This window comes from Scylla paramamosain, unplaced genomic scaffold (assembly GCF_035594125.1).
Source record: "Scylla paramamosain isolate STU-SP2022 unplaced genomic scaffold, ASM3559412v1 Contig5, whole genome shotgun sequence".
Classification (NCBI taxonomy): domain Eukaryota; kingdom Metazoa; phylum Arthropoda; class Malacostraca; order Decapoda; family Portunidae; genus Scylla; species Scylla paramamosain.
The window spans coordinates 1,295,131-1,311,832 of NW_026973670.1; the positions used below are offsets into that span (position 1 = coordinate 1,295,131).

At 45.6% G+C, this 16,702-nt stretch overlaps 2 long non-coding RNA genes across 3 annotated transcripts; one reads left to right on the top strand and one right to left on the bottom strand.

Moving 5' to 3' along the window:
• The first annotated feature begins 4,346 nt into the window (after positions 1-4,346).
• LOC135096688 (uncharacterized) lies at positions 4,347-8,079 on the top strand. The gene is made up of 5 exons (XR_010264915.1): positions 4,347-5,283; positions 6,243-6,565; positions 6,673-6,845; positions 6,938-7,027; positions 7,940-8,079. It is a non-coding gene; the product is annotated as an uncharacterized LOC135096688 (long non-coding RNA).
• LOC135096689 (uncharacterized) lies at positions 7,527-15,484 on the bottom strand. 2 transcript variants are annotated; one of them, XR_010264917.1, is made up of 4 exons: positions 11,080-15,484; positions 9,741-9,907; positions 9,421-9,583; positions 7,527-8,335 (listed from the first exon to the last, which is right to left on the bottom strand). It is a non-coding gene; the product is annotated as an uncharacterized LOC135096689 (long non-coding RNA). The 2 variants fall into 2 exon arrangements; XR_010264916.1 differs by having other exon boundaries at positions 14,334-15,480.
• Positions 15,485-16,702: the final 1,218 nt, after the last annotated feature.

A 16,702-nucleotide genomic window follows, 5' to 3' on the forward strand; every position in this document is an offset into this window, starting at 1 on the left:
ATACTGGGGGAACAGGTGAACAGGAATGGTGAAATGCCTGGAGAGTTTGTTGATGAACTGGAGCTGGAAAATCTGAACGTTACTTTGGCAGAGGGGCGTGTGACTTGGAGTGCAAGAGAACAGGAATCGGCAATTGACTACATGTTGGTGAATGGAAGAATGCGTGAAATTGTGTCGCACATGTGATAGATGAGGATGGTTTGGTTGATACTGTGTCCGATCACAACATGCTGGTGGTGGAGTGCTTGATGCAGGGTGGGAATGAAGTGAAAGTGGCAAGTAAGAGAAAGAAGTGGAGACTGAGAGATGTAGGCTGGGAGAACTTTCAGGTTGATCTGAGTGAGAGAAGCTGGGACGACGAAAGTGTGCATGACGTGGAGCGTCTGAATGAGAAACTGGTTGAGGACGTGAGGGGTGCTGCTGAGAACCAGATAGGGTTTGTGAGAGTAGGTAGAAGAAAGAATGTATGTAAACCATGGTGGAATGATGAAATCAGAGCGGCTAGGAAGGAGCGAAAGAGAATGAGTAGACAGTGTAGATGGCTGAGGAAAAAGAGGCATGAAAGCGATGAGGCAGAGAATGAGTATCTGAATGCATGGGCAGCGTATGTGAAGCAGCAGCGGTTGACGAGACGAATGATAATGAATGCTAAAGTGAAGAGTGAAAGGAGCGTGATTCAATCTTTAAGGGAGAAAGGTATGGAAGGTGGCCGTGAATGGTACAAGTTCATGAGAGGTGAGAATATGTCAGGCAGTGTTGGTGTGGAGAGTCTAAAAGTGTATGGTGTAGTTATAACAGAGAAGGATGGAATCAGGGAGGCAATCAAAGGGTTCTGGGAAGAAGTAGGTGGGGTAGGTGAGATGTTTAGTGTGAGAGAAGAATGTGTAACACAGGAAAGGAAGAATGCAGATGAACTGGATGAAAGAATCAGTAGGAATGAAGTGGAGAGGTGTGTGAGAAGGCAGAAGAATGGCAAGGCAGCAGGTCCAGATGATATACCCTATGAGTTCTACAAGAATGGTGGGGAGGTAGTGATAGACAGAATGACTGAGTTATTCAACCGAGTGTGGGATGAAGAGAGAGTGCCAAGAAAGTGGAATGAGAGCCGAGTGTGTCTGTTGCATAAGGGAGGATTTAAGAGTAAGAATGAGCTGAAGAACTACAGGCCAATTGCATTAGTGAATACAATAGGTAAAGTTTTCAGTGCAGTGTTGAATGAGAGACTGTGTAAATGGATTGAGAGAGCTGGAGTGCTGGGTGAAGAACAGAATGGTTTTCGTAGGGACAGGAGAGCCGAGGACAATATGTTTGTGGTGAATGAAATGATTGAGAAGAAAAAGAAGGATGGGGGTAAACTGTGCCTAGGCTTTTTGGATATAGAGAAAGCTTATGATAGAGTGAGCAGAGAAATGCTAGGTAGAGTCTTAGAAAAGATTGGATTGAGTGCAAAGATAGTTAACATAGTGCAAAGTATGTATGTGGACACAAGAGCTAGATACAGGCTAGGAGACATAGAAACAGACTGGGTGAAGAGTGAGAGAGGAGTTAGGCAGGGCTGTATATTGTCACCAACCCTTTTTAGCCTGTATACAGAGGAGCTAGCAGCCAGGATGAGAAGAATGAATGTAGGGGTAAGTGTGGGGAATGATAAAGTATGTGTGCTCCTTTATGCAGATGATGTAGTTGTTATGAGTGAATCGGCAGATGAGCTTCAAAGTTTGTTGGATGTAGTGGATGGCTATGGTAAAGACTTTGGAGTAAGGTTTAGCAGTGAGAAAAGCAAAGTAATGATTGTGAATAGGTCAGAGGATGAAAGTAATGTGGTATGGAGACTTGGAGAGAATGAGTTGAGACAGGTGCAAGAATACAAGTACTTAGGGATGTGGATGAGTCCCAGTGGGTGTGCAAAGGCAAAGAATGAAAAGATAAGTATGGTAAACCAGTGGGCAGGTCGACTGGAAAGCGCGGCAAGGATGAGAGCAAGTAAGTATGATGTGTTGAGAGAAGTGTGGAAGAGTGTGGCTGTGCCATGCATAATGTATGGTATGGATGTGATTGCATGGAATGAAAGTGAAATTGATAAGTTAGAAGTGGGCCAGAATAGAGTAGCAAGGATGGCACTGAGTGCACCGAGGTGCACAGCAGTTGAAGCCTTGAGAGGTGACATGGGATGGAGCACCTTCAGAGAAAGACTGACAAAAGCCACACTTAGGTACAAGATTAGGCTTGAGAGAATGGATGATGCAAGAATAGCAAGGAAGGTGTACCTGTGGAATGAAAGTGGAAGCAAATGGAGGAAGAGATGCATGAGAATGACAGACAGGAATGGATTGCAAGTTGTGTGGGCGATAAGAATGGCTGGTAGGAATCAAAATGAGCGTGAATGGGTGGTAACAAGAGGAGGCAGAGTGGGAGCCGAATGGGATGTGAGAAAATGGAAGAATGAGATAGACAAAGAAGTGAAATGTGTGGGACTGAATGAATGGAAGAATGAGATGAAAAGAAAGAAGACCCTGGAATGGTACAAGGAGAAAGAGGCCCCGAGGTATGAAAGGTGGTATGATGGAAGCCTGGGCGGTGATCTTCTCTTCCGAGCGAGGGCACAGTGTATGGATGTGAATGCAAGGAGTTACAGGTGGTCTGAGTCCCGCAGCAAAGTGTGCCAGATGTGTGACATGGGAGAGGATGAGACGGTGGAACATGTGGTGCTGGAGTGTGTGAAGTATGCCAGAGACAGGAATGAGATGATGCAAGTGATACTGACTGAGTTAGGGCATGATAGGAATGAAAGAGTGGAGAACACAGGAAAGGAATGGATGGTGTTGTTGCTGGGACTGTGTAGAGAGGCGAATGAAAGGATGATTGAGGCGGTGAAAGAGTTTCTGGAGAGAATGTGGCGTGCCAGGTGTATGAACAATTAGGATAGAGGATGCTGTTCGTTTCTCTTTTTTTTCCCCTTCTACAGGAGTTTCCGATCCAAAGGCCTGGCTCAGGAGTGATCCTGTGCCACCTGTACCATCAAGATCAAGATCGAGAGAGAGAGAAAAAAGAGAGGCCATGTTTGAGCTAGTTCACTTATCTGTGGTTCCTCTCCCCCTCTCTCTCTCTAATTAGAGCGAAAATGGAGGCGGAGGAGCTCAAGGATGAAGCCAACGACTATTTGAAAAGTAAGAGAGAGAGAGTGTGTGTGTGTGTGTGTGTGTGTGTGTGTGTGTGAAGTTCTAGCTCGCTCTGGCTGCCTGATGACACACACACACACACGCACGCACACACTTACTACTTGATCAGTGTTGCACGGCGCCTCTAAGTGTTTCATTAAACCGCTGAAAAAAAAAATAGTATTTCAATCCATGTATTTGTGTATTTAAATGCACTTGAATGTTGCAGTCTGTTAGTTTGTGATTCTTGTTATCGTTATTGGCCACTAGTGAAGAGGTGGGGTCCCTGGCATTCGTGGACCCGTCTGGCGCTGCTCCTTGTGCCCCTAACCTAACCTTGCCCGCCCTGGTAACACTGACAGACGACCCAGCCACCCAGGGACCCCACACGTACACTAGTGGCTGTTATTGATGTGTGTGCGTGTGTGTGTGTGTGTGTAGGCAATAAGTCAGCTGTTTGAACAAAGCGTCCATTACACCTGCCTATCTCATCCATTGTTGTCAGTAGGCCTATCACATATTGCCACTTCTCTATGGAGGCCTACAGGAGAATTAACGCCATTTAAATCTGGCACAGCTGTTTTTTCGCCTGTCTGCAATTGGTAACATTGCATTTCTCCTACAAGTTCCTGACAATATTTTCAACTTTTCTTCATATATTTGTAGTGCTGTGGATGTGCTGTGTGGAAGAGGTGGGTGGAGTCAGTGGAGATACAGTGGAATGGGAGACTGGCTTGTGTGTGTGTGTGTGTGTGTGTGTGTGTGTGTGTGTGTGTGTGTGTGTGTTTACCTAGTCTTTAGTTAGGTTTACAGGAGGGAAGCAATCTCATTATTCTGTCTGTCTGTCTGTCCAGTTTGGTCTCAAAAGCACAGACAGTTTACAGCATCGACAACACCTTCGCCGAGTTTGTTCCATTTGTTCACACTCGTAAGGAAAACTGTACTTCTCGATGCTCTCTTCTAAACTTAACTCTTCAGCTTCTTACTGTCCCCCCTTGTACGCTGCATGTCAATATTTATAACCTTCTCTGCCCACATCTTTGTACCATGTGTCATTCTGTAGGTGTTTATTAAATCTTTCTCTCTCTCTCTCTCTCTCTCTCTCTCTCTCTCTCTCTCTCTCTCTCTCTCTCTCTCTCTCTCTCTCTCTCTCTCTCTCTCTCTCTCTCTCTCTCTCTCAAGGAATTTCCAGACATTCTTAATCTCTCGTCTCAGGTCGACTCACTCAACCCCGGAAGCATCTTAGTGACGGATCTCGTTGCATGAGACCACACCACTGCTGCACATTCCAGTCTCGGTCTTATCGTGGAATTTGACAAGTTTTTTAAGTCATTCCTTCATCCAGATCTGAAAACGCTATTGTCACTCTTAACAAATTTGTCATCTCTCCAGTAATTTTATCAGTGTGCGTCTGGAGTCAAATTTTTCAGTAACTGTTCCCCACAAATTCACTTTCTCATTTGACTTGTTTAACTTGACACCTTCCATCTCATAATGGTAGTTTTCTCTTCATACTCTTGCCAAACTCAAAATTACTTTCCACTGACATCAGTTGAATTCTATTTGCCAAGATTCACTCCATCTATCTTATATAAAAGTCATCCTGCAATCCCTGCAGTCATCAACATTTTCTACTCTTCTCATCAGCTTAGCATTATCTGCAAACAAATTCATGTAACTGTCTGAATCTTCATATATGTCCACATGTATTACAAACATTATTGGACCCAACACTGACCCCTGTAGGATGCCACCAGTTACTTTCAGCCAAGATGAATTCAGGTCTTGTATCACAGTTCTCGTCTCTGTCATCCACATAACCCCCCTCCACTCCAGTTTTTCTTCAATTCTTCCATAATTTTTTATCTTTCATGACAATCTTGGTAACTGTCAAACGCTCTCTTCAAGTCTCAGCAGTCGCCATCCACCTGTCCGTCTCTCTCCTGCACAGTGTCGACTACCCTTGGATGAAACGACAGTAATTTGGGGGAGCCTGGCCTTGCCCCTCTTAAATTCAAATTGACAGTTTACCAAAGCTTGATCTCTGCCCAAATATTCCATCCATCTGTATTGCTGTTTCTCCTAGTTTTCCTACAACTAGTCAAGAACACTGGTCTATAATTGAGTGAGTTTTTCTTTCCTTCTTTGAATATTGGTGTAATATTTCGTCTCTTGCAGATCCACCAGACTGTGGATCTTTTCAGGTAGATCTTCTCCACATTCCTTCAATATCCAGTTGACAGCTTTTTTGTACATCAATTTCTTCTATCATAAGTATTTCTTCATAACTGTTATTGGTGACCTCTGCCCTGTTGTGTGCATCCTCATAGATTTTTCTTTCAACTTTCAGTCTTGATCCTCCTTCCTTCTTAATCTTCCCATTAATATGTCTGAAGAACAGTTTGGGTTCATTAATACACTAATTTCTCCTTCATAGTTTCTTCTTTCTGTTATTATCTCAATGTACTTGTTTCTAGCTTCAATATATTCCTCCTACCTGCTTTCAGTTCTCCTCTCTTCCATCTCTTCCAAGCATTTCACAATTTCTAGCCTCTGCATTTTATATTGAACCATTCCTGCTTTTCAACATCTTGCTCCTCCTCCAGGTACGAATTTCTCCACAGCAGAATTATAGGTCCTTATAAATTCATCCCATTTCCCCGAGCACCTTCTGCGTGTTCAGTGTTTCCAGTCCGCGGCACCTGGAGGGCCACCACAGTGAATGTTTCAGTGATTTCCATGTCCTTGCTAAACAATAAATCAAGTCTTCATGGTTCATCTCTTCCATTAAGTCTTATATCACAATCAGCCCACTCACTCATTAAGCTTTCCACTAACCACTTCAACGCTGTTACTCCATGTGTGTGTGTGTGTGTGTGTGCGCGCCCCTGTAGGGTTGTGGTGTGGAAGAGTGTGTGTAGTGTAGTACAGTAGAATATTGGTGATGTACTGAGTGACAGCAGGGGTGGTGGTGGTGGAGTGCCAGGCCACAGTGACTTGCTGCTGGCTTGTGCTGTGTAGCAGTTGCAGCATTCAGGTGCTGCTGTGACCTCTTGGTGTGACCTGTCTCTCTGTACATTTCAGAAGACCAAGTTTTGCCTGGAGAGTGACCCGCTGCTTGGTGGAGCGATGCCCCCAGAGGCCCCCAGACCAGCATTCCACAAGTCTCTCTCAAGACATCACCAACCACAGTCTGAAGATGCATGACGTGGCTCTGCGGCGGCACAGCGCCACAGGCTGGAGACTCCCGCTTCATGGGGAACAGCATGTCTGTCGGCAGCGAGTGGAGACGGGCGTTGGTGGTAGTGAACTCAGCAGTCCGTGTGTTCGCTGGGTTCAGACTGCACCCCACGTGCCCGTCGGTGCTTGACCAGACCACTCCTCTCACGCTCAGATAATAATGGCAGGTTTGTGTTTGATCCCAGTCAAAATGTGAAAATATCTGAAGTGCTTAGTGTCACTTAGTTAACAACAAGAAGAAGACCTGAATTGCCGTCGTGTGTTTGCTCTGCAGCGAGGAGGCCGGACCTGTGAAGCGAGTGTGGCGGCGAGCCTTGCGGTGGAGTGTGAGTGGAAGAGGCCGGTGGAGGCGGCAGTCTGTGTGGCAGGGCTTTGGGAAGGGGGGGGAGTCTTGGCCTGGCCACCCTGCCTGTGACCTGTGGCCTCTTGTTGCTTCACCATGTTAAGGTGTTGTTGTTGACACATCTGCACAAGCCCACAATATTATTTGACATGAGATAATGTTTGCAACATTTATTCATTGATTTATTTTTTGGCAGAGGGTGGTGCTGTGAAGCTGGAGGCACAGGAGCTGACCAGTGCTGCAGCAAGACAGCACACAGCAGCAGCAGCAGCAGCAGCAGCTCTCTGTGAGTGTTTAAGCCTCAGTATCTTTGATGATAGTGTTAAATATACTATGTTGGTTTGTTTATTAGCATTCAGATTAATTTTCTTGGCTTAGTCTTCATTTGTTGTTCATTTAGTGTTGACATACATAGAATTGTTAAGTCTTTTATTTAGGAGATTAATTTTTCCCTGTGTGTTTATTGTGTTGGCAAATGTCTTCCCCTTGACAAGCTTGCTCCTCGCTGTAGGTCAGTTCAGCGTGGAGCATTTTGACTCCTAATACTTGTCTCACCGTACTCATCATGTCTTCCCCTTGACAAGCTTGCTCCTCGCTGTAGGTCAGTTCAGCATGGAGCATTTTGACTCCTAATACTTGACTCACCGTATCATCATCAACCTGTGTCCTGTACTTTGTGTGTCAGCTTTCACATCTTTGAGTCGTGCATCTGATACACTCTCAATATTCACCTGCACCCGTTGAGCCTCACTACATCCATGCAGGACAGAACAAAACGAAGCCTGTCCATTTTCTGTGTTCATTCTTTAATATAGGCACTGTACAAGATGCACTGTTTGTATATGTAATGCTGTGTGTGTGTGTGTGTGTGTGTGTGTGTGTGTGGTCACTGTGGGTTTATAAACATGATGTGGGGGACATGCTGTGGGGCTGTGGAGAGAGAGAGAGAGAGAGAGAGAGAGAGAGAGAGAGAGAGAGAGAGAGAGAGAGAGAGAGAGAGAGAGAGAGAGAGAGAGAGAGAGAGAGAGAGAGAGAGAGAGAGAGAGAGAGAGAGAGAGAGGCTTGAATGAATGTGTGAAGAGAAGCAGATGTTGCTGAGTGTTGCTCATCACAGGAGAGGTGTTGCTGAGTGTTGCTGATGCAGGGGAGAGGTGTTACTCAGTGTTGCTCATCACAGGAGAGGTGTTGTTCATTGCAGGTGGGGGGAAGACAGCATGTTGAGGCAAGACAGCCGCTTTGGAGGAGTGGACAGCTGCACCACCACCACCACCACCACCAATGGATTCTTTTACTACTGCTGCTGTTTGTCTCCTCGCAGCACAGCACCTGACTCTGGGGTCCTGCCACGGTGGTGCTGCCTCCTGTGGTGTGAAGGGAGACATTTCTACCCTCCTTACATCACAGACACATGCATGGACTTGTGTCTTGGTGATTCACTACAGCAAACCCAACATTACCCAATTTAAATCTTATCAGAAGATTTAAGATATTGTAACGGCTGAAAATCTGCTCTTGAATTTTGTGTCCAACTCCAACCGGGTCCTTTAAGTGAATGGGTCTCCAGTCTGTAGTGAGAATGCCACTCCATCCAGATCTGTGAAGGAGAGGAGGAGTCAGTTGGTGATGAGAAGAACAACACTAGTAACAAGATGTAATGAAGCAAGCCACTTTGATATTAATGAGAGAAAACAAGGCAGTATTTTTTTTATATATGTAGGAGTGACACTGGCCAAGGACAACAAAAATCTAATAAAAAAACAATGTCCACTGAAATGGCAGTCCCATAAAAGGGTCAAAGCAGTGGTCAAAAATTGATGAATAAGGGTCTTGAAACCTCCCTCTTGAAGGAATTCAAGTCATAGGAAGGTGAAAATACAGAAGCAGGCAGGGAGTTCCAGAGTTTACCAGAGAAAGGGATGAATGATTGAGAATACTGGTTAACTCTTGCATTAGAGAGGTGGACAGAATAGTGGCAAGAGAAAGAAGAAAGTGTTGTGCAGCGAGGCATGCAGTTAGCAAGATCAGAAGAGCAGTTAGCATGAAAATAGCAGTAGAAGACAGCTAGAGATGCAACACTGCGGCGGAGAGAGAGAGGCTGAAGACAGTTAGAGCAGAAGAGTTGATGAGACGAAAAGCTTTTGATTCCACCCTGATGATGAGGGTAAGATGATGTAAAAATAGGGTAAGCTAAGTAATAGTGGATTCATTGTAGAAAGAGCTGTAATAATTCATGAGCATTCCAGTCTCTTCATTAAGTTTTGTCTACATCTTGCACAGTTATTATCTTACTTTGAACTATTTCCTAACACGTGTATTGAATATTGTCTCTAATACAACCAGAACATCGCTCGGCCAGCCTTCTCGCCCATGACAGTGTGACGCTCTGAATCGACACTGGCATTGTATAATTTTTTACATTGTTACTCAACAATGTTGTTACTCAACAAAATACTGCATCGTTTTTGTAACCTTGTCACAGGAGAAGGGACTGTGCATGTTCCTGGAGACTGCGTGCCGCAGCAGACTGACAGCGTGCGGTGGGCCAGTCTGAGATACAGTACCACACGACATTGGAAATATAAAAAATGCACTTAAAACTTTGACTACCTACACAAAAACCTAATTATTTATGCTCTCTGCGAATTTAGAAATCTTGAACGACGACTGTACTTAATTTACCAATCTGCATTAAAAAACTGGATTAGTCATGATGGTGTTGACATTTTTTGAGGTGCGCGATCTGGATGGCACTGCTTCATCCGCCTCCAAGTCCCAGCAGTCAGACAGTTCGTGGAGGAAGGCTGTTCTTGGTGCTGGAGGGTGGAAACTTGACTGCGCTTGTCTGTGGAAGGCAAATAATGTTTTGACTCCTACCAAATGTTAGTGATGGCAATATCCTGAGATTCACTGTTGATTTTTTGTTAATGAACACTTGTATAATTAGCTGTCACTTATGAACACATAATTTCATAAAATCACTCATGAACTGTGTGCCTTACCAACTCCAGATCAAAGTTTCAATGAACTGTGTGCTGGTATATTTCATACAAGGACTGCCACTTGTAAGTCTGGTCACTTGTTGCACCTTCCCTCATTTCTTGTGTTCACAGAGACAAACAGGAAAAAGTCGCTGGGTTCTTGGAAAGTGTAGTGACTTTCTTCAAATCTGAGTAGGTAACAAAACCCAAAACAATATTTCTGGTGGGGAGATAAGCCTAATTTTCACATTAACCTTCAAAATTATGAATGACAGCATTACCAGCGTGCACGAGGTGACTGTCAGCACACTGGACCTGACAAACTGACCCAGCAAGTATAACATCACTACAATTATAATAATACTCTGCCACTATTTACAAGCAACAACAACACTACCTCTTACTCCTCGGACAGTTCTCACCACCTTCAAATTAATTCCTGAAAAACTAAGGCAACATGAACGACCTGTGCTATCTATCAAGTCACTGAAGAGTTGTGTACAGTTCCTTGCCTCACTGAACAACACTGCTTTCAGATCCAGTCCGTCTGTGTCTGTCTGTCTGTCTGTCTGTCTTGATCTGCTCTCCTATTTGCGGTTTAAATTCTGCCTGTCATGTGCCTGCATCCTCCTGACCACCACACCATCCTGTCTGTCTGGATGTAACCGTCTGGGAGCTGTAACCCTTGTTTTCTGTTCGACTCTCCTTCAAGAAAATAGATGTCAGTGATTCTGAAAATGCTTTTGTTGTCGGCCCATCAGCTTTGGTTGAAATAATAATGTTAATGTCATTTAACGCTACATAGACACCCGCAGCAGCTTAGGGTATCCAGTTTATATGATGTATTAGTCTTTAGAACAAAAAATGATTAGGGCAATTTGTTCGCAAGTTACAAAAACAACTTTTCATTCCTCACGAATTTTTTTTTTCATGCAGTAGTTTTCTGGCAAACCTTGAACAGCTACAACATGAACGACCTGTCTGTGTAATCGTTCTCCAGCATTACTCATGTCCACTGGCACTGAAGCACTCGCCTCAGCCTCCTCCTGTCACTGTCATTCCTCTCTGGCGTCCTCTCCTGCTCTCTCAGCGTGGTGTGGCACAGGCCTCGGCACTCCCCGGCACCACAGCGGTGTGGGAGAGGCAGGCAGGTGCTGGTTCGGGTCCTGCCAGTGTTGCTTTGGTGTCACTGTTTGGTGTTGTGAATGGCGACGTGATGTTTGTCACCGAGTTAAGAGTTTTGTTTTTACCTCCTGTTACTTGTGCTGGTGAGGCATTTCTGCCGTGTGGTGGTGGTGGTGGTGGTGGATGTGCTGTGAATCAAGAGCTGGCAATACTATAAGACATGATTTCAACTCACCAGTGTGGAAGACTTGCAGGGAGTGGCTGGAGCGGCTCCACTTGAGGTGCAGCCATGTTCTCCTCCAGCCTTGGAGAGACAACACACCCCAGCTCTTCATGACACAAGACAGCGTTGTTAACTTGTCACAACTCAGTCAACACACAACGTTTAATAAAGTCAGTAGTGAGGTGCGTTCCCTTCCACCCCAGAGAAATAACTACTGATCCCTTAATTACAAGAAGTGGATAATCTAATAAGCCTTTAATTACAGAAGACAGCATCCTTAGTGACCACAAGCAGCCCTCGGAGCACAGACTCGCCTCCCGCTGATGCCGTGCGTCCCAGCAGCCCTCCCACCACTCGGCTCTCCCACAACCTTCCTCACCTCGGCAATGGAAGGAGTAGCAACAGTGACTAGTGTGCCGGCACCTGCCCCCTGCTCATCCACCAGGGGAAGCAGACCACTTGGAGGCTCAACCCTGTACAGCAGCCCTAAGTACTCGAGCCAACGAGCGCTGCAGCAGCATTCTTCTGCGTCCAATAGTGCCCGGCCATTGGCTGTTCGCACAGAGCTGCTCACCCGAGTTGTAGGCTCGGAGCAGAGCTTCAGGGCTTGGCAAACAGCTCAAAGATCATTTACGTTGAAATTATCACCAGCAATTCCTCTGACATACCTCTCGGTCTTCTCTGAGGCAGCTCCAGCCATCCAGTTCAAAGACCTGCATTGGGCTTGAACCTCGGCCAGTCTGGCTGCGTCGCTCAAGCCAGCAGTGTCCAGTGTTTGTGGCGAAGCAAAACCATTCCTGGATGTCAGCTGTGCACAAACATGCTCCTTCACAGCTCTTGAGTGTCCTCTGTCTGAAGGCGTTCCTCAGGCCTGCAGGGTCTCCCATCAGCATCACACCGAATTGAGATGGCCACTGCATACTCCAGTGCGCACCTCGCGCCCTGCAGACCACCCTGCAGACCTGGGGAAAGGCGCATCTTGGCATTCCTTGGGGTTTGAGGTGTGACTCTTGTTGCAACGAGCATCACTGGTCGGTCCAAAAAATGTCAACACTTCAGCAAAGCCAGCAGTTCTAGGGAATCCGTCATGTGGGTTCAGCTCCTCAGACACACCTACTGATCTGCAAAATGCTTAGTTATTCAATGATTACGTTTTCATTGACTACTTTTTTTCTTTACAACGAGAAAGACTTCCTTGCTGCAGTGCACTCTTGGTCACCTGCTTTTGTCAACCGAGTCTTTCACTTCTTGGCATGGTGGCATTCTTGTCATGCTTCCCACTCTGCAGACAGCCAATCACACTCATCAATGGTGTTGCGCTAACCAAACTTCCTCTTGCAGGCTTGCGGTCACTCCTCCACAGAGCTGGACCTGGAGTAAGGCCAGCCACTGACTTCCCTACCTTCCCTGAACTGTGATTTCAAGGCTAAACATTGTCAAGCTTATCTTTCACACACAAACTCAAATTACCCAAATGTCACTTGATATACTTGATAAAAACTACAATTAACAAAGTCCTGAATCTGTGCTAAAATATACTGTGCATCTCTTATCAATTACAATGCGACATGATAAAGAAAATGTGGAATGTTTGTCATGGTGTTATCTATCTATATATGAACTCGCAAACCATCCAGTATGACGAAGATCTGCCACCCCAGTACTCTTGGTTAGACTCCTCACTTAACCTAACCTAACACTAAGTTTACCTGGGGGTGTCAGATAATAATGATAATTTTTTTTTTTTTTTGATGAGTTGGGGGAATAATTATTGTACCTCATATTTATCAGCCTTGTCATATCCTACTACAGACATATCTATGTTGTACACACACACACACACACACACACACACACACACACACTAGTACATGTGACGAGAAACCCCATCACCTGTACCTCAAAAAAAGTGTTTATCAGCTTTCACAATAATTACATCACAGGTATACAATCAACTAGTTTGGGGTCACAGGCAGACGCTGACATCATCTATTTCCCTTCATAAGATCACAACTCTAACCTGTCTCATTATGAATTTAATATACGTGTCACTGTCCTGTTCTGAAAACCTGGAATTCTCGTCTTTAATTTTTCAAGGCATCTGGTACAACTCATCACGATGCATCGGCCCTCACTCTTGTTGCGGGGCCCATCTACCTGCCTGCTTGTAACCATTTCCAGGATAACATCAGACTGCACATTTAACCAGACCGTTTACTGAGTGCTAACAAAACCTCTAAGATAAAGTTGAGAGTGTTCTGGAAGGCCGGGATGACTCGGAGACTGCTGATCAAGAAACGCTCTGGTAGTGGCGTAAATTTTGGTTCCCAGCACTGGCCCGCTCTGTCAAGTTCTCTGTTTCCAGCAGTTTGCGGTGGTCAAATTGTTACTCAAAGCCTGGCCAGTGATGTATACCCAGCATGAGGCCAACATCTCTATTTTACTAATTCCTATATTAGGCCAATGAATTACCGCCGCTTATACATTTCAGCCTCACCTGGTGGGGTTCCCTGCACCCGGGACTGACCCAGGTGCCCACAGCAGAAGCCACACTCATAAGAACATAAGAACACAAGAAATAAGGTAAGCTGCAAGAAGCGACCAGGCTTACACGTGGCAGTCCCTCTATGAAATTAACTTATTTCCATCTATTATCCCCATCCATAAACTTGTCTAATCTTCTCTTAAAGCTCTCTAGTGTCCTAGCACTAACAACATGATTACTGAGTCCGTTCCACTCATCTACCACTCTATTTGAGAACCAGGTTTTTCCTATCCCCTTCCTAAACCTAAATTTTTCAAGCTTGAACCCGTTATTTCTTGTTCTACCCTGGTTGCTGATCCTAAGAATTTTGCCTACATCCCACTCAGCTCATGCGCCAGCCTATCACTATAATGTGCTAGGTTCTTCACAAATCTTCACAATTAGCTGGACGGTGCTTCATGTGCACCAGTAGAACAAAAAGTTACATAAATTCAAAAAGACGGTCGCGAAGGTGAGCCGAAAGGGACGCCTTCAAACCAGACAATGTTTTGGCCGAAGCAACATTCTGGGGAAGTTTTAAAGTACAGTTCCTCTGACACAAGAACCGTTTGCGTGTTGTCACTTGAGCAATCTTGTACTGATGACCTCTTGTGTCATGTTGGCTTACAGAACGTCTTTGGGAGCAAAATAGCGCAATCACGGTCAAAGATGCAATACTTTATCACAAAATACTTAATTGAGATCATTTAAAATTTTGATTATGGCTCCAATGTCTACTTACGCCACTGTTCTTTCTTCTTCTTCATCATCCTGGCTCCTCCATTCAGTGCGGCTGTTACTCGGGCATTCCCTGCACAGGAAGGCCACAAGCTAGAGAGAAGCCCAGCAGCGCCTTCGTGTTGGCCTCCCTCACCCCAGCACAGGCCACTCGCTTCTCTCGCATGCCACAGGCCTCTGCCTGTTGGCCACACTCTCACCACAAGCACCACACCCACTCATCACTTTCTTCAAGGCTTTTGCAGCACACAAGTCAAGGCAGAAGGTGGAAGGCGGAGCAAAACCACTTGTTTACAGTGCAGTGGGCATGCCACAGGGGAACAGAAAACCTACTTTTTCTCTCACTAATTATCGTTCATTGCCTCCATGCACACTCTGCACATTGTTTCATCGTAAATGTTGGCAGCAAAAATGCAGTGATGTCAGTTTCACTCAACACACCAGCAAAGTAACAGACTCAGCAAGACATCTCACAATACAGCGACAGAACACACTCGACCACATCTTCACCCACAATGCACCTCCATTGTTCAACTGCCTACGCCCTAACCCAGACGCTAGGAAAAGGGGCTCCAGTCACTCGCTACCATCTCGATAACATCTCTCAATACAGTGACTCATCTTTGTGTGCGCGTAGTGTAGTGGTTAACACGCTCATCTCACAACCAAGAAGGGCAGGGTTTGAATCCCGGGAGCGGCGAGGCAGATGGGCGAGGCTGTCGCTGTGTAGGCAGTGTGACGCGGGGCAGGCAGGCGCTGGGTGTAGGCCGAGGGCTTGTGGCCTCGCTGTCCCGGCGTGTGGCGTGTCACTGGCCTCAGTCCTGCCCAAAGATCGCTCACTATGACCTCTGACCTCTTTCTGTAGGGGAACGGCTGGCTGGCTGACCACCACACGACCCTCGGTGAATCACACACACACACACAGAAGGTACATCATTTATGTCTGAATAAATAATAATAAATAATCTATAATTACCGTGAATCTAATGCGGTCGTAGTACAGATGCCAGGGCCTGTAAGCTTACGTCCATAGGTGTGGAGGTGAAGAGCAATAACCACAAATACTGTTAATAATGATAAAACTCTCTCTCTCTCTCTCTCTCTCTCTCTCTCTCTCTCTCTCTCTCTCTCTCTCTCTCTCTCTCTTGTCCCTTACCTCTGACAGATAAGAGGGAGGGAGGTGACAGGGGGGGGCGGAGGCTTAATACAAGACGAAAGAGGAAGGAGGAGGAAATGAAAATATGAGGAAGATGGGATAACGATGAGAAAATAAAATAAATAGAAGCAGCGAGGATGAGGAGTGACTGAAGAACTAGAGGGGAAAGAAGAAATGAAAAAAAATATTATTCTCTCTTCCTTTCCTCTATTCATTTGCACTTTTCCTCCGTCTGTTCCCTTTCCCTTCTATTTTCATTCTCATTCACTCTTATTGTATCAGGCTTTCTCTCTCTCCCTCACAACACAGAGAGAGAGAGAGAGAGAGAGAGAGAGAGAGAGAGAGAGAGCGCTTCGTTTATATTCGTCGGCGTACAGCAGGGAAGTGTAAACAAGCCGCCATCAATTTCGTGGCGACTTAACACCAAACGCCGCAGGATAATTAGCTAGTTAGGCTTCGTGATGGCCTTGTTCGCCTCGCAAGTTGTGATACCGTTATTAGACAGATTGTGAGGAGATTGTGAGGTTATGTTAGATTGCAAGGGGCGTGAGGGAGAAGAGACAGTGTGGTAGTAGTAGTAGTAGTAGTAGTAGTAGTAGTGAGGTAACTAACACAGTGCAAGAGAGAATGAAAGAAAACGGTGGTTTCCTGAGGGCACTTACTTGTGGGTGGCAGCCTCGCGTAGTTCTCTGTGCGCGTGTTCTTACAAGTACAATGACTGAGTGTGTGACTGAGTGACTGTCCAGTGTGCAGAAACACTTTGCGCGGCCATCACCAGTGTTTTTCAAGGCCACAGAGGCGACTACCACGGCTCTCAAGAGTGTTTCTCCTGCTGACAATACAAAATTCATGTTAATCTGTCACTTGTACCGAGCAAACACCCTTAAAGACACGTGTCACTCAAATACAGCCTTGTAAAGCAGCGAGATTGAGTCTGCAACCTGTGTGTGTGACGACGCCTGGGCAACTGTGTGTGTGTGTGTGTGTGTGTCGAGTCTCGCCTCCCACTCCAATGGTTCTCGAATGGAGTGAAGCACAAACTCATTTCAGTCATTCTGTTTAACTGTTCGTTGGTTGCACAGGGAAACAAGTACACAGAACCAGCCAATCATTTCCATCCTGCTTTTTTGCTCATAATAAAAACTCTTATTTTCCTCCAGCCATCCGTGACACAGCCAGTCCTGCGAAGCGGTCGTTGCGTACACACACACACACAC